The following is a 25,458-nucleotide window of genomic DNA, read 5'->3' on the forward strand; positions in this document are numbered from 1 at the left end:
CATTTTTTTTGGTGTAGAAGCCAACCAACAACAACAGTAACACAGACGAAAAAAAAAAAAACACCACAAAAACTGGACAACCTTGGGATACTTATGGGGAAACGGAGACCCCTCTCGAAAAGGGCGACACAATGTCTCGTAGTACGAATTGGTGAAAAAAAAGCTAGGCGCAGCTGATGACTTGTCTTGTTGATAGCAAAAGTTTGTTTGCGGTAGTTGATGTTGTTTGGAAAGACGCACTAAACCGCACTATCTTATCAGTGCTGCTTTGCAGCCATTCAGGAGTTTTGGACTTTAATGGGAGTTGTTCGTTGTCTACTCTGAAAGACAACAGAGTGAAAGTAAACCTAAAACAGCTGAACTTTGGTTTTAAATTTCATGTGGTAGCTCGAGTTTTACGACGATCCACGCAATGATTTGCACCAGTTAGCTAATGGCTTGATATGGTTCCATTGCAGGAAATTTATAGCCAAATAAAACCATGCTCGTTTCCTGTTGAGCTGAGTTCTGGAGCGGCAAAAACTGTCCCTCATTTTTCTGCTGCTGGATGTTTAGGAGGAAGGAAAAAAAAACACTAGAATCATGCTCTATTGCCGTTCTCCACGACAAATAGAGAGAGAGCAAACCACAAGAAAGCAAGAAGGCAAGCATAGAAAATGGGTCCACATAAGGCAAACATGTTGTGGGAGTCACTTAACAAAAAGAAGGCGGAAGTTGAAAGTGGCTTTTTGCTTGATTTCTCCCGGGAATGATGAAATGAGCTAGCTTTAAATATTTGTGTGCAATTGCAAGCCCTTTACTAAGATTCACCGATTATCTATGTTGAACTCAGCGTATGAAAAATCGTCAGAAACGTGAGATTTGTAGATGGCAGCTCACATACAAATTGATGAATTCAAATTAGATATATTTAAAAAATGCTTTGACGTTTTTTTTTTTAAATTTTTGATGCTTTTTAATGATTTTGTAATCCAAATAATATAAATCAAATTTCAGAAGTAAATTCATAGAAAATGAAAGAAAATTGAAGAAAATAGTTGTTCTGATTAAGCTAGAGCAAATCTTTCATCGAAATGGCTTCCTACAAACCTTCCTATTCGTTTCAAAGGGCCAAAAGCTAAATTAAAATATGTTGACTAAAAGCGATTTGTTTATTTTGTTCATGATACTTGGCCCTTTCTCATCAGTCTAGTGTAGTTGATATTTTAACTGGAGCTTACCTGAAATGGAAAAAAATAAAAGTTAGGTATGAATCTAAAAAAATGAAAATAGATCAATTCATAGAATTAGATGATAATTTTCAGTCGATTTGTTTCAGATTTCACAAATAATGTTTTTTTTTTCTTCAAATCTTCAATCAAGTCTCACACTTTAACGTATACTCCCAAGCAGCATTGTGGCTCGACCCACTCCAACATGTATGCACTCTGAATTGCACAACATCTGAGGCGGGTCAGACTGCATCCTGCACTTTTACCACGATACACACTCACATTCGCATCGGTAAAAGCTTCCCGGTTTGGCTCACATTTGGAAACAATGAGGAAACCCTCTGCACTGCAAACCTCTTTTGGCGCACACACACACGTGGGGGTTGGAACCAATTCAAGCCAACTTCTTGCACAACAACAATGTTTTATGCAACCATTTCCCACAGATTCTGGGTCGTTGCTTGTTGGGAGATGGGAAAACAATTGGTTAGGGTTAAAGGTGATTCAATAGTGCGAAAATTAATAGAATTTTTAAGTAATTTTAAATTTGAAGAAAAATATCAATAACAAAAAATATGTAAATTAAATCAACCAAAAAAAAAAAAAAAAAAAACTGAGGTTAGGTCACTTTACCCTTCCAAGAATATGACTCCATTTTCATGCATGCCCTGCAGGAAGTCCGGAATTATGCAGCTCGTGGTTTGAATTAAGCCAAAAACTGTTACTGACTGTTGCATAATTGCCAATTTCTGGGAGCGAACCAAAAAAAACCTTGAGGCAAAAAAAAATCATGGGATCCTATAACGATTAAAGGAAACAAGATGAAACTGAAACAACGACAAAGCTAGTGAACCAGAAAACATTTATTTGCTTAGTGAATAAGTTGCAAAATTGAGAAAGGTGGCTCTAATTGAAATTGGTTTGTTTGTTTTGGATATTCACCCGGATTTTGGCGTCCGGCGCTGCCACCCTCAAGACGGAGAGCAGCCGTGCCGTGACTAATGAGCATCGATTAGTTTCACGAGAGGACCATGACATAACCAGGCGATTGCGGCGATTTTTGGTTTATTTGTGTGACTTAATTAAGGTTTCAATTAGAGTGACGGATGTGGATAAAATCGAATACTTTGTAAGCTAATCCAGTTCAGGAAATTTGGGGATCTATTTCAGCAATTCCAGCCCAAAACAGGAATATTTTAGGTACTTTTTCCTCGACCCTCTCCGATTTCAATGAAACTTTGTAGACATGTTATCCTACGTTTATGTAAGCCATTTTTGTGTATATGGAGCCAGCTTCACTCGAAAAATATATGTTTAAAATATTTCTGTATTTCGTAATTTAAATATTGCTGTATCTCGAAGCAGTTACATCGTATCAAAAAGTGGTCAAGAATAAACTTGTAGAAAATTTGACGGGCTTTCCGAAAAAAATACACTGAAAGAAAAAAAAACTCCACTTTTATGAGATTTTTTGATTTTTAAGTTTAAAAGTCAAATTTGAGGGTGAGCTCACGTTTTTTTTCGTTCAAAATTTTTGTGAAAATAGCCTAAGATGTTACAAAAAGACTCACGAAAAATGCAGGATGGAGCAACTCACATAAAAAAATACAAGAATCATTTACTGAAACTGTTTTTTTCAAAAGTGCTCCGAACATCAAAATATTCAAAAACCGAACACGAGAGTCGATTCTCCAGACAACTTTACATAAAAGTCTCCATATAGACCATAAGTCCAATCCTTGTGAAGTTACAGCGGTTTTAAAATGTTAAAAAATAGGTTTTTTATGGTTTTTGGCAATTTCTATATGACAGACTTGATTTTTCAGTCTCGTAAATATTTTTACCGGAAAGTTTGTCTTTGCCCACATTTCAATTGGATGTACGGGCTTACAGATATAAGCTAGTTACCTGGCTCATAACTGAAAACAGAATATTTTTTCAGTGTAGTATAGTAACCTGGATAGTAAATTTGCTTAAATCTTCAAAAAACGAGTTATTTTTAAAAGTGGAAAAGTGAACAATCTTATGGGAAATTGAACGAGCTTTCCGGTAAAAATATTTACGAGACTGAAAAATCAAGTCTGTCATATAGAAATTGCCAAAAACCATCAAAAAACCTGATTTTTTCAACATTTTTATTTTTAAATCCGCTGTTACTTTATAAGGATTGGACTTAGGACAATGTCTACATTGAGACTTTTATGTAAAATTGTCTGGAGAATCGACTCTCGGGTTCGATTTTTGAAAATTTTGATGTTCAGAGCACTTTTGAAAAAAAAATAGTCTCAGTAAATGATTTTTGATTTTTTTTATGTGAGTTGCTCCATCCTGCATTTTTCATGAGTCTTTTTGTAAGATCTTTGGCTATTTTCACAAAAATTTTGAACGAAAAAAAACGTGAGCTCACCCTCAAATTTGACTTTTAAACTTAAAAATCAAAAAATCTCATAAAAGTGGAGTTTTTTTTTCTTTCAGTGTATTTTTTTCGGAAAGCCCGTAAAATTTTCTACAAGTTTATTCTTGACCACTTTTTGATACGATGCAACGGCTTCGAGATACAGCAATATTTAAATTACGAAATACAGAAATATTTTAAACACTAACGCCCTTCTCATATGTCCAGAGGCGTCGCGTCCACCTGTTCAACCTGTTCATAGGACAGGTTATCATTTTGATTTCTTTTTGAAGAAAGAATTAAAATATGTTCATCAACATAATTGAACGAACATGCCAACTCTTCTTGGAATAATGAAACAGCCAAGCGCATTCGTATCATAGAGCGTCAATGAAAATCTAACGCGCAAGCCGCCAACCTGTTCGGATTTTTCCATGCACGAGTTCCCATACAACACTTCAAAAATACAGAAAGCCCTCTATTGTACACGCTGGACGGCATGAATGTGGTAGTTCAGGCTGTGCATGAAAGCTTTTGCACAGTCGACATAAAAGCGCGCGAGCCGAGACACGAGCAGGGAGAGAACAAAATATGGAGCTTTCTCTCTCTCTTTGAACTTTGCTCTCTCCCTGCTCGTGTCTCGGCTCGCGCGCTTTTATGTCGACTGTGCAAAAGCTTTCATGCACAGTCTGAACTACCACATTCATACCGCCCAGCGTGTACAAATAGGGGGGGTTTTCTGTGTATTTTTGGATGCGTTGTATGGGAACTCGTGCATGGAGAAATCCGAACAGGTTGGCGGCTGCTTGGGAGGATTTTCAATGCGCGTTAGATTTTCATTGAGAGCTCTATGGATACGAATGCGCTTGGCTGTTCTATGATTCCAAGACGATTTGGCGTGTTCGCTCAAATATTTTGTAAAACTTTTTTAATTGTTATAAATAGTAGAACGGCATATTGCTTCAAAAAAGCGTTTTTAATTGAAATAAAGTAATAAATAGCTCTGTTAAAAAAGAGCAAGCAAGTTCACCGACAGATTTGAAAATTAATTTGGAAGAAAATAGAACAAAATCTTTAACCTACCAAGCATACAATAATTTCCTTTACATGGTAATTGTACAAAAACAAATATCAAAACAAAGCTTAAATAAGCTGTCGTAATAATGTCTACTTGGTTTGAATTCTTGAGTTTTGATCGTGTAATTTTTTTTCGGAAATTTGTATAAAGTGATATTTTTATTTTATTTTATGGATTTATATTGAGATATGAAATGCAGAAAAATAACAAAAAAATCTCAAATCTCAAAAAAATATTTGTTTATTTGTGGCTATCAATTCAAAATTTGTTATATGCTTAAAAAGCCCATTTTGAAAATCGATGCAAAAATAAACGTTAAACGTCCAATCGATTGCAAGAGTTTTTGTTAAATGATAAATTTAATTTTCATCGATATTAATTATTTTCCTTCTAGTCTTTTTAGGAAATTTTGAAAAGAAACGTAATATACAATTTTTTTATGGCCTAATTGTTTTGGTAAGGAAACTAGAGCACGTCATTTCAGGATTAGAAGGGTCAACATCCGGAATGTTTTCTTAGTGAGATTTGAAAATAATGAATAATTTTTGCTCTAATCTAATCCAATGGAACATAAGAAAAGTTCATTCTAAAGAAAACTCCAGGGAGAAACTTGTGGTTGGATTACGCCTCAAGTTTTGATTTAGTTTTTTGTTATTGACAAAACAAGCTAATTATAGAAAACTACAATGTAAAATGCATTTCAATTTTACACTTCTTAAATAATGATCATTGCTGTAATTTAAAAAAGTTACTATTTCAATAAAAATCATGTGATCAACAATTCTCACAACAATATTGCTAACATCATCTAATTTCTCTTTATTATGAATAAAAGATATTTTTGAAATATAATTGAGCTAAAAACATGAAAATTACTTAAAAGATTGTTTGAACAGGTAAACATTTTGGCCACGCGTCGCCTCTGCATATGTCATTATCGAGTGAAACTGGCTCCATATACACAAAAATGGCTTATATGAGCGTAGGATAACATGTCTACAAAGTTTTCGGAGAGGGTCGAGAAAAAAGTACCTAAAAATTCCTGTTTTGGGCTGGAATTGCTCTGTGATTTATTTTCAAAACAATATTACACAATATTACAAAAATACAGTGAAACTATTATTTTTCTTAAAGAAGTCCAAAGATTATTCAAATTATTATTTAAGTGCCCTGTACACCGAAGTGAAAAAAGTGTGTGAAAAGATTCAGATTTAGCTTTCAAGTTAAATTTTTACGATACAGGTTGTAATAAATTAAAATCCAAAAAAACGAGCCGGTAAATAAACACAGCGGCAGTAAACAATAACGATGCATCTCATTATGTAACGTTTGCTGAGAAAGGCCCCACCTATTAAACGGGAATTACGGAACGAAATCAAACAATGTGCATTTTTTTTCCCTGTAACCAAACTTTGCTCCCAGAAGCAAACACACATTGTTTCTCAGCAGCAATTAACCTGCATCTTATCTCATGTGCTTGATGGGAAAAGAAACTCAATGTGGTTGCAAGTCCAGCTAACCGAAACATAAAACGGTGGAGCATCTTTCCCCAAAACTCGAAAGAAAAAGCCAGCCCGCGACTGTAAACAAAACGCAGCAGCAAATTTATGCTCAAATTCAAACAGCTGTTTCGTATCAAAATTGGGGGCCGTTAAATAGGTTTTATGATTCTTCCCCGCCTGCACTTCTTCTATGCTCCCCCTCAACATTTCAGAATGCATCGACAGAAGCACTTTCCGCGGGCAGCACTTTTTTTATCTCATCGATCTCGTTCCCGAAACGGTGCCTTACTTCATCATAACCGGGGCAATTTTTCAAACCATCATGTAAAAGCCAATAAGCAATAATAGAGTTCTCCTCCGTCTTTGGGTTAGTTGCCTCCGGTCTTTATTTATTCTTTCTTTTTCGGAGCGAGAGGTCGAGAATGCTCTTAACCTTTCTTAGGGCGCAATAGTTTCCGAAACATTGCGCTCGCACCCCTCAACGAGCGGTTTTTATGCTCGCGATGATGTAACAACGAGCTCGCGCGCAGCTCTACAGAGAGACCCCCAGGAGAAAGGGTATCGTAAATTCTATCACACCCCGGGATCTTTTTTTCTGTGTGCTACCGTGCCGCGAACTCTGTACACATGGACGCGCCCCGATTCTTCCAGCGGAGATCGCTCGTTGGAACAACGGCGAATCTAACGAAACTGTGCATCGAAGGTGCACAGTTAGAAAATTTTACGATACCTACCGACGCAGCTCAGTTGGTAAGCGCGTGCGCCCGTTTCAAGCCAAGCGACCTGTGTTCAATTCTCGCTCACGCGCGCCTCCCAAAAAAAATTTTTCTCACAGTGCCCCCAATACAGTGGGTGTGTGGGCACCGCCGTATTTCATACACAATCGCGCGCTATTACAAAACCTCTCAGGGTGGGTTCGCACTACGGGAAACCAATCGACCGACGACGACGACGACGGGGGAAGCGCAAACTCTTGGGACCTCATTAAAAGCTTGTTATGAACTCACGCCTCATCCGCAGTGTAGTGTATATTTATAGCACAGAGACGCTTCTCGGCCGCAAAGAGTATGACGACGATTTTCAGCGTTGCATCAGGGCAGAGACGAACTTTGAAACATTGAACTGTTGGTGTTGCTGCTCCTAGCGGGTTAGAATTGTTGTAGACCTCGCCCCTGAACTGCGGGAGGGGTCGGTTCGTAAGTTCATGACGCTTAGGGCTTTGCAAGCTTTGGTGATCTCATCTAGGCAGGGCCGTCAGCAAAGGTTTGTAACCTTAATCCTTTTTAAATTATATTAAATGGTTCTGCCAACTCACACGAAATCGGAAAAAGTTGCCCCGATCCCTCTTAGATTTGAGTGGAACTTTGTAATGATTTTGGTCCTTGATACAAATCAGAGGTCCATTTTGTTATATTTCGACACGGAGTGGTGGTACGATCCCTTCCATTTTTTCAATAATTTGCAGCCCGAAATGGCCAGCCAATTTAATAGCGTACCGAAAACCGGAATGAATGAAATTCATACACTCAAACCCCGATGGTATGACACCAACTGTTGTCAAACGAACGGGGTCACTTTTTAGTTTGACACCCCTTTTACACGGAGTTAACACACACTACCAAACGTTTGATTTGATAGTGTGCGTGAGCGCCGTGTAAAAAGTGAGTTCGTCACATTTTAGTTTGACTTTGACCAACCAACGGAGTACAAACTAAATAAGTGTCAAACGAAAAAGTGAACAACCACCGGGGGTTGAGTGTATAAATATAATGTAAAGTAAGTCTCAATTAGAATTTAGTAAATCTTATTAGAATTTTTTTTCTTTAAATATAATCATTGAAATTTTGTTAAAGGATTGAAAAAATCTAAATAAACTTAGAATATAGTTCTACAAAAAATGCCTATAAATCTAAAGATATTTGTGATTTCTGTATCAATAACACATAAATACTTGTAAAGTAGAAACTTATTATAGCTATTCTTAGTGTAAAATTGTCCGAGAATCCGATAATGCAGTTCGTTTTAAGATGTGTACTATTATTAATCGAGCGTGTTTGAAAAATCCTATTTAAAAATATTTTCATGATTATAGTTAACTAACTTTCTTATTTTTCCAAAACTTGTTAAAACTACAAGAACACTTCTCTACTACACTGTATGTTTCTAACCATTTGGTTTTTTCATTGAAAAAAAATAATACAAAAATCGATTAAAAAACTTTGCCACTTTTCGTTACTAAATTGTAATAAAAATGTGAGATATGTTATTAAAAGAGAAATTAAATGTATTTTTTGCAATTCCGTCGTGAAGCTACTTACTTTTCCTGTCATTCTTGAACGACGAAATAGCCTACTTTTCTGTACCAAAAATAACAGAATCGAAAAGCAACAGTTTTCAAAATAAATGATGAAAAGTTCTACTTTCAGCACTGAAATGGGTGCTGAATAGTTGAACTTTTCAACTTTTTGACAAAGGACTTTGTCTTAAAGCTCTATCTGCGGTGTCAATGCAAAATTTTTCGAAAATGTAGCGTTACCGTCGCAAGCCCTCGGCGTGACATTCTGTTTCTGTTGCGTAGATGCCGTGAAAACTATTTAAGCTAAAAGTTAGCCTCTGGAGGATTTAGTGTCCATCAGACTTTCATCAAAGACGGACCTTACGTTATGAATTTTATTGCTCACACACACACGCACACGTTGAAAGAAACAGGTGGTGCACGAACTTGAGAGGAGGTCCAAGATGTTATTGACGGTTGCCAGAACGGTCACCGGAATATCGAAATGATTGGGAACAATTTGGTAGGATATCGGCCACACCCGGAGTGGCCAGTGCCCTGTGGGAAGGTTCTACCGGGAGGACATTTACGGAACCATACAAATTTGGGCAATATGGGTATCAAAATTCATGGTTTTTGATACTGGTAATGAAAATGACCATTTTGGCAGGATTGGCCACACCCGGAGTGGCCAGTGCCCTGTGGGAAGGTTCTACCGGGAGGACATTTACGGAACCATACAAATTTGGGCAATATGGGTATCAAAATTCATGGTTTTTGATACTGGTAATGAAAATGGCCATTTTGGCAGGATTGGCCACACCCGGAGTGGCCATTGCCCTAAGGGAAGGTTCTACCGGGAGGACATTTACGGAACCATACAAATTTGGGCAATATGGGTATCAAAATTCATGGTTTTTGATACTGGTAATGAAAATGACCATTTTGGCAGGATTGGCCACACCCGGAGTGGCCATTGCCCTGACGGAAGGTTCTACCGGGAGGACATTTACGGAACCATACAAATTTGGGCAATATGGGTATCAAAATTCATGGTTTTTGATACTGGTAATGAAAATGACCATTTTGGCAGGATTGGCCACACTCGGAGTGGCCATTGCTCTGAGGGAAGGTTCTACCGGGAGGACATTTACGGAACCATACAAATTTGGCAATATGGGTATCAAAATTCATGGTTTTTGATACTGGTAATGAAAATTACCATTTTGGCAGGATTGGCCACACCCGGAGTGGCCATTGCCCTGAGGGAAGGTTCTACCGGGAGGACATTTACGGAACCATACAAATTTGGGCAATATGGGTATCAAAATTCATGGTTTTTGATACTGGTAATGAAAATGGCCATTTTGGCAGGATTGGCCACACCCGGAGTGGCCATTGCCCTGACGGAAGGTTCTACCGGGAGGACATTTACGGAACCATACAAATTTGGGCAATATGGGTATCAAAATTCATGGTTTTTGATACTGGTAATGAAAATGACCATTTTGGCAGGATTGGCCACACTCGGAGTGGCCATTGCTCTGAGGGAAGGTTCTACCGGGAGGACATTTACGGAACCATACAAATTTGGCAATATGGGTATCAAAATTCATGGTTTTTGATACTGGTAATGAAAATTACCATTTTGGCAGGATTGGCCACACTCGGAGTGGCCATTGCTCTGAGGGAAGGTTCTACCGGGAGGACATTTACGGAACCATACAAATTTGGCAATATGGGTATCAAAATTCATGGTTTTTGATACTGGTAATGAAAATTACCATTTTGGCAGGATTGGCCACACCCGGAGTGGCCATTGCCCTGAGGGAAGGTTCTACCGGGAGGACATTTACGGAACCATACAAATTTGGGCAATATGGGTATCAAAATTCATGGTTTTTGATACTGGTAATGAAAATGGCCATTTTGGCAGGATTGGCCACACCCGGAGTGGCCATTGCCCTAAGGGAAGGTTCTACCGGGAGGACATTTACGGAACCATACAAATTTGGGCAATATGGGTATCAAAATTCATGGTTTTTGATACTGGTAATGAAAATGGCCATTTTGGCAGGATTGGCCACACCCGGAGTGGCCATTGCCCTGAGGGAAGGTTCTACCGGGAGGACATTTACGGAACCATACAAATTTGGGCAATATGGGTATCAAAATTCATGGTTTTTGATACTGGTAATGAAAATGACCATTTTGGCAGGATTGGCCACACTCGGGTGGCCATTGCTCTGAGGAAGGTTCTACCGGGAGGACATTTACGGAACCATACAAATTTGGCAATATGGGTATCAAAATTCATGGTTTTTGATACTGGTAATGAAAATTACCATTTTGGCAGGATTGGCCACACCCGGAGTGGCCAGTGCCCTGTGGGAAGGTTCTACCGGGAGGACATTTACGGAACCATACAAATTTGGGCAATATGGGTATCAAAATTCATGGTTTTTGAAACTGGTAATGAAAATGACCATTTTGGCAGGATTGGCCACACCCGGAGTGGCCATTGCCCTAAGGGAAGGTTCTACCGGGAGGACATTTACGGAACCATACAAATTTGGGCAATATGGGTATCAAAATTCATGGTTTTTGATACTGGTAATGAAAATGGCCATTTTGGCAGGATTGTTAACACCCGGAGTGGCCATTGCCCTGAGGGAAGGTTCTACCGGGAGGACATTTACGGAACCATACAAATTTGGGCAATATGGGTATCAAAATTCATGGTTTTTGATACTGGTAATGAAAATGACCATTTTGGCAGGATTGGCCACACTCGGAGTGGCCATTGCTCTGAGGGAAGGTTCTACCGGGAGGACATTTACGGAACCATACAAATTTGGCAATATGGGTATCAAAATTCATGGTTTTTGAAACTGGTAATGAAAATGACCATTTTGGCAGGATTGGCCACACCCGGAGTGGCCATTGCTCTGAGGGAAGGTTCTACCGGGAGGACATTTACGGAACCATACAAATTTGGCAATATGGGTATCAAAATTCATGGTTTTTGATACTGGTAATGAAAATTACCATTTTGGCAGGATTGGCCACACCCGGAGTGGCCATTGCCCTGAGGAAGGTTCTACCGGGAGGACATTTACGGAACCATACAAATTTGGGCAATATGGGTATCAAAATTCATGGTTTTTGATACTGGTAATGAAAATGGCCATTTTGGCAGGATTGGCCACACCCGGAGTGGCCATTGCCCTGAGGGAAGGTTCTACCGGGAGGACATTTACGGAACCATACAAATTTGGGCAATATGGGTATCAAAATTCATGGTTTTTGATACTGGTAATGAAAATGACCATTTTGGCAGGATTGGCCACACTCGGAGTGGCCATTGCTCTGAGGAAGGTTCTACCGGGAGGACATTTACGGAACCATACAAATTTGGGCAATATGGGTATCAAAATTCATGGTTTTTGATACTGGTAATGAAAATGACCATTTTGGCAGGATTGGCCACACTGGAGTGGCCATTGCTCTGAGGAAGGTTCTACCGGGAGGACATTTACGGAACCATACAAATTTGGCAATATGGGTATCAAAATTCATGGTTTTGATACTGGTAATGAAAATTACCATTTTGGCAGGATTGGCCACACCCGGAGTGGCCATTGCCCTGAGGGAAGGTTCTACCGGGAGGACATTTACGGAACCATACAAATTTGGGCAATATGGGTATCAAAATTCATGGTTTTTGATACTGGTAATGAAAATGGCCATTTTGGCAGGATTGGCCACACCCGGAGTGGCCATTGCCCTGAGGGAAGGTTCTACCGGGAGGACATTTACGGAACCATACAAATTTGGGCAATATGGGTATCAAAATTCATGGTTTTTGATACTGGTAATGAAAATGGCCATTTTGGCAGGATTGGCCACACCCGGAGTGGCCATTGCCCTGAGGGAAGGTTCTACCGGGAGGACATTTACGGAACCATACAAATTTGGGCAATATGGGTATCAAAATTCATGGTTTTTGATACTGGTAATGAAAATGGCCATTTTGGCAGGATTGGCCACACCCGGAGTGGCCATTGCCCTGAGGGAAGGTTCTACCGGGAGGACATTTACGGAACCATACAAATTTGGGCAATATGGGTATCAAAATTCATGGTTTTTGATACTGGTAATGAAAATGACCATTTTGGCAGGATTGGCCACACTCGGAGTGGCCATTGCTCTGAGGGAAGGTTCTACCGGGAGGACATTTACGGAACCATACAAATTTGGCAATATGGGTATCAAAATTCATGGTTTTTGATACTGGTAATGAAAATTACCATTTTGGCAGGATTGGCCACACCCGGAGTGGCCAGTGCCCTGTGGGAAGGTTCTACCGGGAGGACATTTACGGAACCATACAAATTTGGGCAATATGGGTATCAAAATTCATGGTTTTGAAACTGGTAATGAAAATGACCATTTTGGCAGGATTGGCCACACCCGGAGTGGCCATTGCCCTAAGGAAGGTTCTACCGGGAGGACATTTACGGAACCATACAAATTTGGGCAATATGGGTATCAAAATTCATGGTTTTGATACTGGTAATGAAAATGGCCATTTTGGCAGGATTGTTAACACCCGGAGTGGCCATTGCCCTGAGGGAAGGTTCTACCGGGAGGACATTTACGGAACCATACAAATTTGGGCAATATGGGTATCAAAATTCATGGTTTTTGAAACTGGTAATGAAAATGACCATTTTGGCAGGATTGGCCACACTCGGAGTGGCCATTGCTCTGAGGGAAGGTTCTACCGGGAGGACATTTACGGAACCATACAAATTTGGCAATATGGGTATCAAAATTCATGGTTTTTGATACTGGTAATGAAAATTACCATTTTGGCAGGATTGGCCACACCCGGAGTGGCCAGTGCCCTGTGGGAAGGTTCTACCGGGAGGACATTTACGGAACCATACAAATTTGGGCAATATGGGTATCAAAATTCATGGTTTTTGAAACTGGTAATGAAAATGACCATTTTGGCAGGATTGGCCACACCCGGAGTGGCCATTGCCCTAAGGGAAGGTTCTACCGGGAGGACATTTACGGAACCATACAAATTTGGGCAATATGGGTATCAAAATTCATGGTTTTTGATACTGGTAATGAAAATGGCCATTTTGGCAGGATTGTTAACACCCGGAGTGGCCATTGCCCTGAGGGAAGGTTCTACCGGGAGGACATTTACGGAACCATACAAATTTGGGCAATATGGGTATCAAAATTCATGGTTTTTGAAACTGGTAATGAAAATGACCATTTTGGCAGGATTGGCCACACCCGGAGTGGCCATTGCCCTAAGGGAAGGTTCTACCGGGAGGACATTTACGGAACCATACAAATTTGGGCAATATGGGTATCAAAATTCATGGTTTTTGATACTGGTAATGAAAATGACCATTTTGGCAGGATTGGCCACACCCGGAGTGGCCAGTGCCCTGTGGGAAGGTTCTACCGGGAGGACATTTACGGAACCATACAAATTTGGGCAATATGGGTATCAAAATTCATGGTTTTTGAAACTGGTAATGAAAATGACCATTTTGGCAGGATTGGCCACACCCGGAGTGGCCATTGCCCTAAGGAAGGTTCTACCGGGAGGACATTTACGGAACCATACAAATTTGGGCAATATGGGTATCAAAATTCATGGTTTTGATACTGGTAATGAAAATGGCCATTTTGGCAGGATTGGCCACACCCGGAGTGGCCATTGCCCTGAGGAAGGTTCTACCGGGAGGACATTTACGGAACCATACAAATTTGGGCAATATGGGTATCAAAATTCATGGTTTTGATACTGGTAATGAAAATGACCATTTTGGCAGGATTGGCCACACTCGGAGTGGCCATTGCTCTGAGGAAGGTTCTACCGGGAGGACATTTACGGAACCATACAAATTTGGCAATATGGGTATCAAAATTCATGGTTTTGATACTGGTAATGAAAATGACCATTTTGGCAGGATTGGCCACACCCGGAGTGGCCATTGCCCTAAGGAAGGTTCTACCGGGAGGACATTTACGGAACCATACAAATTTGGGCAATATGGGTATCAAAATTCATGGTTTTGATACTGGTAATGAAAATGGCCATTTTGGCAGGATTGGCCACACCCGGGTGGCCAGTGCCCTGTGGGAAGGTTCTACCGGGAGGACATTTACGGAACCATACAAATTTGGGCAATATGGGTATCAAAATTCATGGTTTTGATACTGGTAATGAAAATGACCATTTTGGCAGGATTGGCCACACTCAGGTGGCCAGTGCCCTGTGGGAAGGTTCTACCGGGAGGACATTTACGGAACCATACAAATTTGGGCAATATGGGTATCAAAATTCATGGTTTTGATACTGGTAATGAAAATGACCATTTTGGCAGGATTGGCCACACGGGTGGCCATTGCCCTAAGGAAGGTTCTACCGGGAGGACATTTACGGAACCATACAAATTTGGGCAATATGGGTATCAAAATTCATGGTTTTGATACTGGTGATGAAAATGGCCATTTTGGCAGGATTGGCCACACCCGGAGTGGCCAGTGCCCTGAGGAAGGTTCTACCGGGAGGACATTTACGGAACCATACGACTTGGGGCAATATGCGTATCAAAATTCATGGTTTTGATACTGGTGATGAAAATGGCCATTTGGCAGGATTGGCCACACCCGGAGTGGCCATTGCCCTGAGGGAAGGTTCTACCGGGAGGACACTTACGGAACCATACAAATTTGGGCAATATGAGTATCAAAATTCATGGTTTTTGATACTGGTAATGAAAATGACCATTTTGGCAGGATTGGCCACACCCGGAGTGGCCATTGCCCTCGGGAAGGTTCTACCGGGGGGACATTAATCGAATCATACGACTTGGGGCAATATGGGTATCAAAATTCATGGTTTTTGAAACTGGTAATGAAAATGGCCATTTTGACTGGATTGGCCACACCTGGAGTGGCCAGTGCCCTCGGGAAGGTTCTGCCGGGGGACATTAATCGAACCATACGACTTGGGGCAATATGGGAATCCAAATTCATGGTTTTTGAAACTGGTAATGAAAATGACAATTTTGACCGGATTGGCCACACCCGGATTGGCCACACCAGTCAAAATGCCCATTTTCATTACCAGTTTCAAAAACCATGAATTTTGATACCCATATTGCCCTAAGTCGTATGGTTCGATTAATGTCCCCCCGGTAGAACCTTCCCGAGGGCACTGGCCACTCCGGGTGTGGCCAATCCAGTCAAAATTGCCATTTTCATTACCAGTTTCAATAACCATGAATTTTGATACCCATATTGTCGTATGGTTCGATTAATGTCCCCCAGTAGAACCTTCCGAGGGCACTGGCCACTCCGGGTGTGGCCAATCCAGTCAAAATGGCCATTTATTACCAGTTTCAAAACCATGAATTTGATACCCAAGTCGTATGGTTCGATTAATGTCCCCGGTAGAACCTTCCCGAGGGCACTGGCCACTCCGGGTGTGGCCAATCAGTCAAAATGGCCATTTTCATTACCAGTTTCAAAAACCATGATTTTGATACCTATATTGCCCAAGTCGTATGGTTCGATTAATGTCCCCGGTAGAACCTTCCCGAGGCACTGGCCACTCCGGGTGTGGCAATGTCAAAATTGCCATTTTCATTACCAGTTTCAAAACCATGAATTTTATACCCATTGCCCTAAGTCGTATGGTTCGATTAATGTCCCCGGTAGAACCTTCCTGGCACTCCGGGTGTGGCAATCGTCAAAATGGCCATTTTCATACCAGTTTCAAAAACCATGATTTTGATACCTATATTGCCCCAAGTCGTATGGTTCGATTAATGTCCCCGGTAGAACCTTCCCGAGGGCACTGGCCACTCCGGGTGTGGCCAATCCAGTCAAAATGGCCATTTTCATTACCAGTTTCAAAAACCATGAATTTTGATACCCATATTGCCTAAGTCGTATGGTTCGATTAATGTCCCCGGTAGAACCTTCCTGGGGCACTGGCCACTGGTGTGGCCAATCAGTCAAATGGCCATTTTCATTACCAGTTTCAAAAACCATGATTTTGATACCTATATTGCCCCAAATCGTATGGTTCGATTAATGTCCCCCGGTAGAACCTTCCCGAGGGCACTGGCCACTCCGGGTGTGGCCAATCCAGTCAAAATTGCCATTTTCATTACCAGTTTCAAAAACCATGAATTTTTATACCCATATTGCCCCAAGTCGTATGGTTCGATTAATGTCCCCCCAGTAGAACCTTCCCGAGGGCACTGGCCACTCCGGGTGTGGCCAATCCAGTCAAAATGGCCATTTACATTACCAGTTTCAAAAACCATGAATTTTGATACCCATATTGCCCCAAGTCGTATGGTTCGATTAATGTCCCCCCGGTAGAACCTTCCCGAGGGCACTGGCCACTCCGGGTGTGGCCAATCCAGTCAAAATGGCCATTTTCATTACCAGTTTCAAAAACCATGAATTTGATACCATATTGCCCTAAGTCGTATGGTTCGATTAATCCCCCGGTAGAACCTTCCGAGGGCACTGGCCACTCGGGTGTGGCCAATCCAGTCAAATTGCCATTACCAGTTTCAAACCATGAATTTATACCCATATTGCCCAAGTCGTATGGTTCGATTAATGTCCCCAGTAGAACCTTCCCGAGGGCACTGGCCACTCGGGTGTAATCAATCAAAATGGCCATTTATTACCAGTTTCAAAACCATGATTTGATACCTATATTGCCCCAAGTCGTATGGTTCGATTAATGTCCCCGGTAGAACCCCCGAGGGCACTGGCCACTCAGGTGGTCCAATCAAAAAATGGCCATTTCATTACCAGTTTCAACCATGAATATTGCCTTAAGTCGTATGGTTCGATTAATCCCCCGGTAGAACCTTCCCGAGGGCACTGGCCACTCCGGGTGTGGCCAATCCAGTCAAAATGGCCATTTTCATTACCAGTTTCAAAACCATGATTTTGATACCTATATTGCCCCAAGTCGTATGGTTCGATTAATGTCCCCCGGTAGAACCTTCCGAGCACTGGCCCTCCGGGTGTGGCCAATCAGTCAATTGCCATTTTCATTACCAGTTTCAAAAACCATGAATTTATACCCATATTGCCCAAGTCGTATGGTTCGATTAATGTCCCCCAGTAGAACCTTCCCGAGGGCACTGGCCACTCCGGGTGTGGCAATCAGTCAAAATGGCCATTTTCATTACCAGTTTCAAAAACCATGAATTTTATACCCATATTGCCCCAAGTCGTATGGTTCGATTAATGTCCCGGTAGAACCTTCCCGAGGCACTGGCACTCGGGTGTGGCAATCAGTCAAAATGGCCATTTCATTACCAGTTTCAAAAACCATGAATTTTGATACCCATGCCTAAGTCGTATGGTTCGATTAATGTCCCCGGTAGAACCTTCGAGGCACTGGCCACTCGGGTGTGGCCAATCCAGTCAAAATTGCCATTTTCATTACCAGTTTCAAAAACCATGAATTTATACCCATTGCCCAAGTCGTATGGTTCGATTAATGTCCCCAGTAGAACCTTCCCGAGGGCACTGGCACTCTCGGTGTGGCCAATCCAGTCAAAATGTTTTCATTACCAGTTTCAAAAACCATGAATTTTGATACCCATATGCCCCAAGTCGTATGGTTCGATTAATGTCCCCGGTAGAACCTTCCGAGGGCACTGGCCACTCCGGGTGTGGCCAATCCAGTCAAAATGCCCATTTTCATTACCAGTTTCAAAACCATGAATTTTGATACCTATATTGCCCCAAGTCGTATGGTTCGATTAATGTCCCCCAGTAGAACCTTCCCGAGGGCACTGCCCCCCGGGTGGCCCAAAATGGCCATTTACATTACCAGTTTCAAAAACCATGATTTTGATACCTATATTGCCCAAGTCGTATGGTTCGATTAATGTCCCCCGGTAGAACCTTCGAGGGCACTGGCCACTCGGTGTGGGTAATCAGTCAAAATGGCCATTTTCATTACCAGTTTCAAAAACCATGATTTTGATACCTATATTGCCCAAGTCGTATGGTTCGATTAATGTCCCCGGTAGAACCTTCGAGCACTGGCCACTCGGGTGTGGCCAATCCAGTCAAAATGGCCATTTTCATTACCAGTTTCAAAAACCATGAATTTGATACCCATATTGCTAAGTCGTATGGTTCGATTAATGTCCCCGGTAGAACCTTCGAACACTCCGGGTGTGGCCAATCAGTGCCATTTTCATTACCAGTTTCAAAACCATGAATTTTATACCCATATTGCCCAAGTCGTATGGTTCGATTAATGTCCCCAGTAGAACCTTCCCGAGGCACTGGCCACTCCGGGTGTGGCCAATCCAGTCAAAATGGCCATTTTCATTACCAGTTTCAAAACCATGAATTTTGATACATATTGCCCCAAGTCGTATGGTTCGATTAATGTCCCCGGTAGAACCTTCCCGAGGCACTGTCCGGTGGTGCCAATCAGTCAAAATGCCCATTTTCATTACCAGTTTCAAAACCATGAATTTTGATACCTATATTGCCCAAGTCGTATGGTTCGATTAATGTCCCCAGTAGAACCTTCCCGAGGGCACTGGCCACTCCGGGTGTGGCCAATATCCTATAAATGTGGTCCCAAGCCCATTGCCCCAAATCATTCTGGTCCGGTGACCGTCCTTACAATCTTCATAAGAACAGAATTCCTCCCAATTTAGTGCACAAACTGTGTCTTTCAATGTGTGTGTGTGTGAGCAATAAAATTACCACCGTCGATCCGTCTCTGACGGATTTTCGGTCAAAACTATCTGTTCAGAGGCTATCTGTTAGCGTATATAGTTCGCATGCAATGTGGCAACATTGTGCAAATTTTGCCTCGTCTCCTGCTTTGTTGGAACTGTCACGCGAGAATGTTGCACCATTGTTGCCACATTTCATGCGAACTATATACGCTAACAGATAGCCTCTGAACAGATAGTTTTGACCGAAAATCCGTCAGAGACGGATCGACGGTGGTAATTTTATTGCTCACACACACACACACGCACACATTGAAAGACACAGTTTGTGCACTAAATTGGGAGGAATTCTGTTCTTATGAAGATTGTAAGGACGGTCACCGGACCAGAATGATTTGGGGCAATGGGCTTGGGACCACATTTATAGGATATTGGCCACACCCGGAGTGGCCAGTGCCCTCGAGAAGGTTCTACTGGGGGGACATTAATCGAACCATACGACTTGGGGCAATATGGGTATCAAAATTCATGGTTTTTGAAACTGGTAATGAAAATGGCCATTTTGACTGGATTGGCCACACCCGGAGTGGCCAGTGCCCTCGGGAAGGTTCTACTGGGGGGACATTAATCGAACCATACGACTTGGGGCAATATGGGTATCAAAATTCATGGTTTTTGAAACTGGTAATGAAAATGGCCATTTTGACTGGATTGGCCACACCCGGAGTGGCCAGTGCCCTCGGGAAGGTTCTACCGGGGGGACATTAATCGAACCATACGACTTGGGGCAATATAGGTATCAAAATTCATGGTTTTTGAAACTGGTAATGAAAATGGGCATTTTGACTGGATTGGCCACACCCGGAGTGGCCAGTGCCCTCGGGAAGGTTCTACCGGGGGGACATTAATCAAACCATACGACTTGGGGCAATATAGGTATCAAAATTCATGGTTTTTGAAACTGGTAATGAAAATGGGCATTTTGACTGGATTGGCCACACCCGGAGTGGCCAGTGCCCTCGGGAAGGTTCTACCGGGGGGACATTAATCGAACCATACGACTTGGGGCAATATAGGTATCAAAATTCATGGTTTTTGAAACTGGTAATGAAAATGGGCATTTTGACTGGATTGGCCACACCCGGAGTGGCCAGTGCCCTCGGGAAGGTTCTACCGGGGGGACATTAATCAAACCATACGACTTGGGGCAATATAGGTATCAAAATTCATGGTTTTTGAAACTGGTAATGAAAATGGCCATTTTGACTGGATTGGCCACACCCGGAGTGGCCAGTGCCCTCGGGAAGGTTCTACCGGGGGGACATTAATCAAACCATACGACTTGGGGCAATATAGGTATCAAAATTCATGGTTTTTGAAACTGGTAATGAAAATGGGCATTTTGACTGGATTGGCCACACCCGGAGTGGCCAGTGCCCTCGGGAAGGTTCTACCGGGGGGACATTAATCGAACCATACGACTTGGGGCAATATAGGTATCAAAATTCATGGTTTTTGAAACTGGTAATGAAAATGGCCATTTTGACTGGATTGGCCACACCCGGAGTGGCCAGTGCCCTCGGGAAGGTTCTACCGGGGGGACATTAATCGAACCATACGACTTGGGGCAATATAGGTATCAAAATTCATGGTTTTTGAAACTGGTAATGAAAATGGGCATTTTGACTGGATTGGCCACACCCGGAGTGGCCAGTGCCCTCGGGAAGGTTCTACCGGGGGGACATTAATCAAACCATACGACTTGGGGCAATATAGGTATCAAAATTCATGGTTTTTGAAACTGGTAATGAAAATGGGCATTTTGACTGGATTGGCCGCACCCGGAGTGGCCATTGCCCTGAGGGAAGGTTCTACCGGGAGGACATTTACGGAACCATACGTCTTGAGGCAATATGCGTATCAAAATTCATGGTTTTTGATACTGGTGATGAAAATGGCCATTTTGGCAGGATTGGCCACACCCGGAGTGGCCATTGCCCTGAGGGAAGGTTCTACCGGGAGGACATTTACGGAACCATACGTCTTGGGGCAAAATGCGTATCAAAATTCATGGTTTTTGATACTGGTGATGAAAATGGCCATTTTGGCAGAATTGGCCACACCCGGAGTGGCCAGTGCCCTGAGGGAAGGTTCTTCCGGGAGGACATTGACGGAACCATACGACTTGGGGCAATATGGGTATCAAAATTCATGGTTATTGAAACTGGTAATGAAAATGGCCATTTTGACTGGATTGGCCACACCCGGAGTGGCCAGTGCCCTCGGGAAGGTTCTACCGGGGGGACATTAATCGAACCATACGACTTGGGGCAATATGGGTATCAAAATTCATGGTTTTTGAAACTGGTAATGAAAATGGCCATTTTGACCGGATTGGCCACACCCGGAGTGGCAAATGCCCTCGGGAAGGTTCTACCGGGGGGACATTAATCGAACTATTCGACTTGGGGCAATATGGGTACCAAAATTCATGGTTTTTGATACTGGACATGAAAATTACCATTTTGATTGGACATTTTCCGAACCATACTTGTTTTGGCAATTTATTTCCACAGAGGTGCCAAAGATTGAAAACATTTTATAGGAATTAATTATTTAGGATTAAATACATAGGCAATGTTTTAAAAATATAAAATAAAATAGAATATTTTTTAGGAGTTTTGTACAAAGTTCTTTGTCATATTGGTCATGTAGAACATAACCACCTGCACCTTTTTTTTATTTAAACGATTTATTGACAAAATACATGAAAATTTGACTTAAAATTTCACTCATCAAATATGAATAGTGCTGAAAAAATCAAGTTTTGCAACGAGTTCCATACAACATTTTATGCAATTCGGAAGTGCATGTACGACTCGTGCTGAAAAAATCCTCTTTTTGCAACTTGTTGCATGAACTACGAATCTGCAATAACCCAGAAGAGTTGTTTAAACAAAAAAATCATTTTAAAATTTAGATTTTTTTTTGTAAATTTGCAATGTTATTTCTTAAGAGTGATACAATTTTGTATAGCTTTAAAGTTTCGATTTCCATATTTAATTAAGGCCGAAACAGGTATTTTTTAAAGTTTTTTTTTTTTAATTTATTATTTGTTAAAGAGCCTGAAAGGCCATAAAGGCTTATCGGCTTTTTTTCAATTTTCTTTTTCCGTGCCCGGTAAATTCACAATTTCTCTGTGTAGTGCACGCACTTTTTGTATGGCTGACCGTTTTTAGCATGGTCTGTTTACTGTTTTTGTTTAACATTTCTGGATTGAAATTGAGTTTTGGTAATCTGTAAAGGTCAAAAAGTGGGGCAATGGAAACTACAAAAAATGGCGTTCTGAAGTCAATGTTGCCCAAAATAGACGTGCGACTAGATACCATGACCACAACGAACTGTTATTTTTTCTGTAACGAAATGTCCAGAGTTTTTGTACCGAAAAAAAGTGCACCGACCAAACTCCAACTGACCAAACTCTGTAACACCGGGGGAAGTCCTGCTTGAATTGTGTTTTTGCCCTGATAGCATTATTCAATTACTGCGCTGCGCCACAGCAGCATAGAACCAACACAAACTCGTTCACACAAAAGCTGTTATCTGCTGGACACAACAGTTTTATGCCTTTAGTGTGTCTGTTTGTGTTACATCTTTTCACATATTTATTTTGTTGAATGAAATAAAACGAGGACAAAAAAGTTTCCTGGAAAAGAGGGGCTAAAAAGGGCAATAATTTAATTTTCGTACTGGTCGTTGCTTTTTTTTGCTGGTGGTCGCCACAAATCTGACAAGCAATCAATTTTATTGCACTTTTTTGGCACATTGTGCATTTTTTTGTTGCCTAAAGGGACAACCACGGTTGTGAAAAGCAATCTGCTGTTGATATGCGTAATTTTAATCGTTGGTTTTAGTAGGGGTGGGTTGTTAATGGGAGAGAGCGCTTTTTGCAGTGATTTAAAATGTCAACGTTTTAATAAATTATTCAGTGTTCAACCAATCACGTCAGTTATGACAAATTAATGTTGAAAATATGGCATCGATAATTGCGTAGTAAAAAAGGCAATTCGTTTAAATTGTGGTCATTAAATAGTGCAGTCTAATTTCCAATTTTTCATATTTTTAAATTCTGAAACAAATCACGAAAAATAAGTAAAAAGTTAACAAGAAATATAATAAAAAATATATTAAAGCAAACTAAAGTCAGTCATGATATCCCCTCAACGATCAGTTCAGTACTGAAAGCGAATATCGGACATACGAACTCTCAAAAACACGACTGTTTGTCACAACAGTTCATCCATTCCTCTCAGAGAGAATGAACTGTCTGCAGCAAAATGTGAGAACAACAAAACTGAGAAAACAGACTCTTTCCCACCCAAACTCTCTCAGAGCACGAAACGATACAAACGATAAGCACCACACGCCGACTCCTCTTGTACAGTATCAACGCTCCCATATGGTCCGCCGGCCTGGTGTGGTCCTCGGAGTTGGTCTCGGAACGTTCGATGAGCAACCCGCAGGCATCGCATAACCATAAATAAAGTCTGTCTCAATTTTCGGGGTTCGCGAACTGATTTATTGAAGTCTCCCCAAACTGTTTGGAAGCAAACAACAAAAAAGAGTAGCATAACTTTGGGTCAGGCTTTTATGCTTGAGTGGCGGCGCGGAACTTGTTTCTTCTTGGAAATTTTGGAAGTAACACGACGACAACTCAAATCGCATCATGTTTCGGTGGTGGAGAAAATTGAATTCCGATACGGCTCATAAAAGAATTTAAAATAAAAATAGACGAGCATGGTTTGGATTCCAAGGCGAGTTGGGCGGTTTGGGGAAAACACAGATCAAATTTTATGGATTTCTACAGGAAATAGAATGTACGATTGATTTATGACTCATTGGAAGCAAAGCAATCAAAATAGTAATTTCTGGATTATTAGAAGAAGCAAGGTTTAAATGTGACACTTGTGACATTCTTAGAATGAAAAACGTAAAGTTACATAGAATCTTATGTGAGACTGAAGACTGTGAGGTTGGTTACATAACATTTCTTGTAAAATTGCAGTGAAACTTAAATTAATTAAAAAATCAAAAACCATATATCATTACTGTTATTTTCTTCTCAAAAAAGCCTTAAAAAATGATCCACTGCCATGTAATTTTACAGGATTTTTTAATGATAAAATAGCATTCTTCTCGTACTACTCATTAAAGTGAGAGTCATGGCAATTTCTAGACTTCCATCTTGATACCCCGTCAGCTGGACTCATTACAAACTGTTATTATTAGAAAACACACACACAACCACCCACTACGACAGGGCAACAACTGTGTTTACATTATTAAACTGGGGGGCCACGCGCTTTGTTTGTGTGTTTTTCCCGGACGACAGCTTTATTTGCTCGGACTCTGACTAAACCAGACGCTCCGCGGTCTATCTAAACCACATTTTTTTTTTCGGGGTGGCGGCGTTGTCACAAGTAATTGGATTTGGATCGCGCCAATGAACGGCGTTTGTTCCGGGCCATTGTGTGACACGTGCCACAACGGTGGTGGTGTGGAGATTAGGAGGTTTTGGGGGAGCGAAGAGCTTTCTTCCACATCAATGGGTTTGATCGAGGGAGAACTAATTTCGAATGAAGTCGGTGACAAAAGGCACGAGCGTGTAAAGTGTTTGGTTTCTTAATCGAGGTGACTGGATTAAATTGTGTCTTAGAGCATAGCAAAACAGATTTATGCCTTTCTTACAAAAGAAAGGTTTGAGGTTTGCTTTTGGAAAAACAGCAGAATTTATATAACTTTTGTGTGTGGCAGTGGGGTTGAAGACGATTTTTTATAATGAAATTCTAATAAAATTTGCACCAGCCTTAGTTTATCGATAAAACCAAATTAAAAAATTCAACAATTATAGTAACATTATGCGGCACTGATTTGTCTGATTGTCTTTAACAAAGGCTCTAGTTCTCCTATATGTGGATACATTTGGTTTTTGATGATGATTTACTAAAATTATTTGTGTTATATTTAGTAAAAAATTTAATATGGGCATAGTTTTTCAAAAGCTATTTCTTTTCAAATAACAATATTTTTCGCACAATAATGAAAAAGAATAATGCATTTGAAAAGCGTCAAAAAATATTTTTAGAAATTTTATGAATTGCTTGATTTACAAAATTATCATATCATCAACTTAAATGAAGGCTATTACACATAACACAT

Source organism: Culex quinquefasciatus, chromosome 2 (genome assembly GCF_015732765.1).
Source record: "Culex quinquefasciatus strain JHB chromosome 2, VPISU_Cqui_1.0_pri_paternal, whole genome shotgun sequence".
In the NCBI taxonomy this organism is placed as follows: Eukaryota; Metazoa; Arthropoda; class Insecta; order Diptera; family Culicidae; genus Culex; species Culex quinquefasciatus.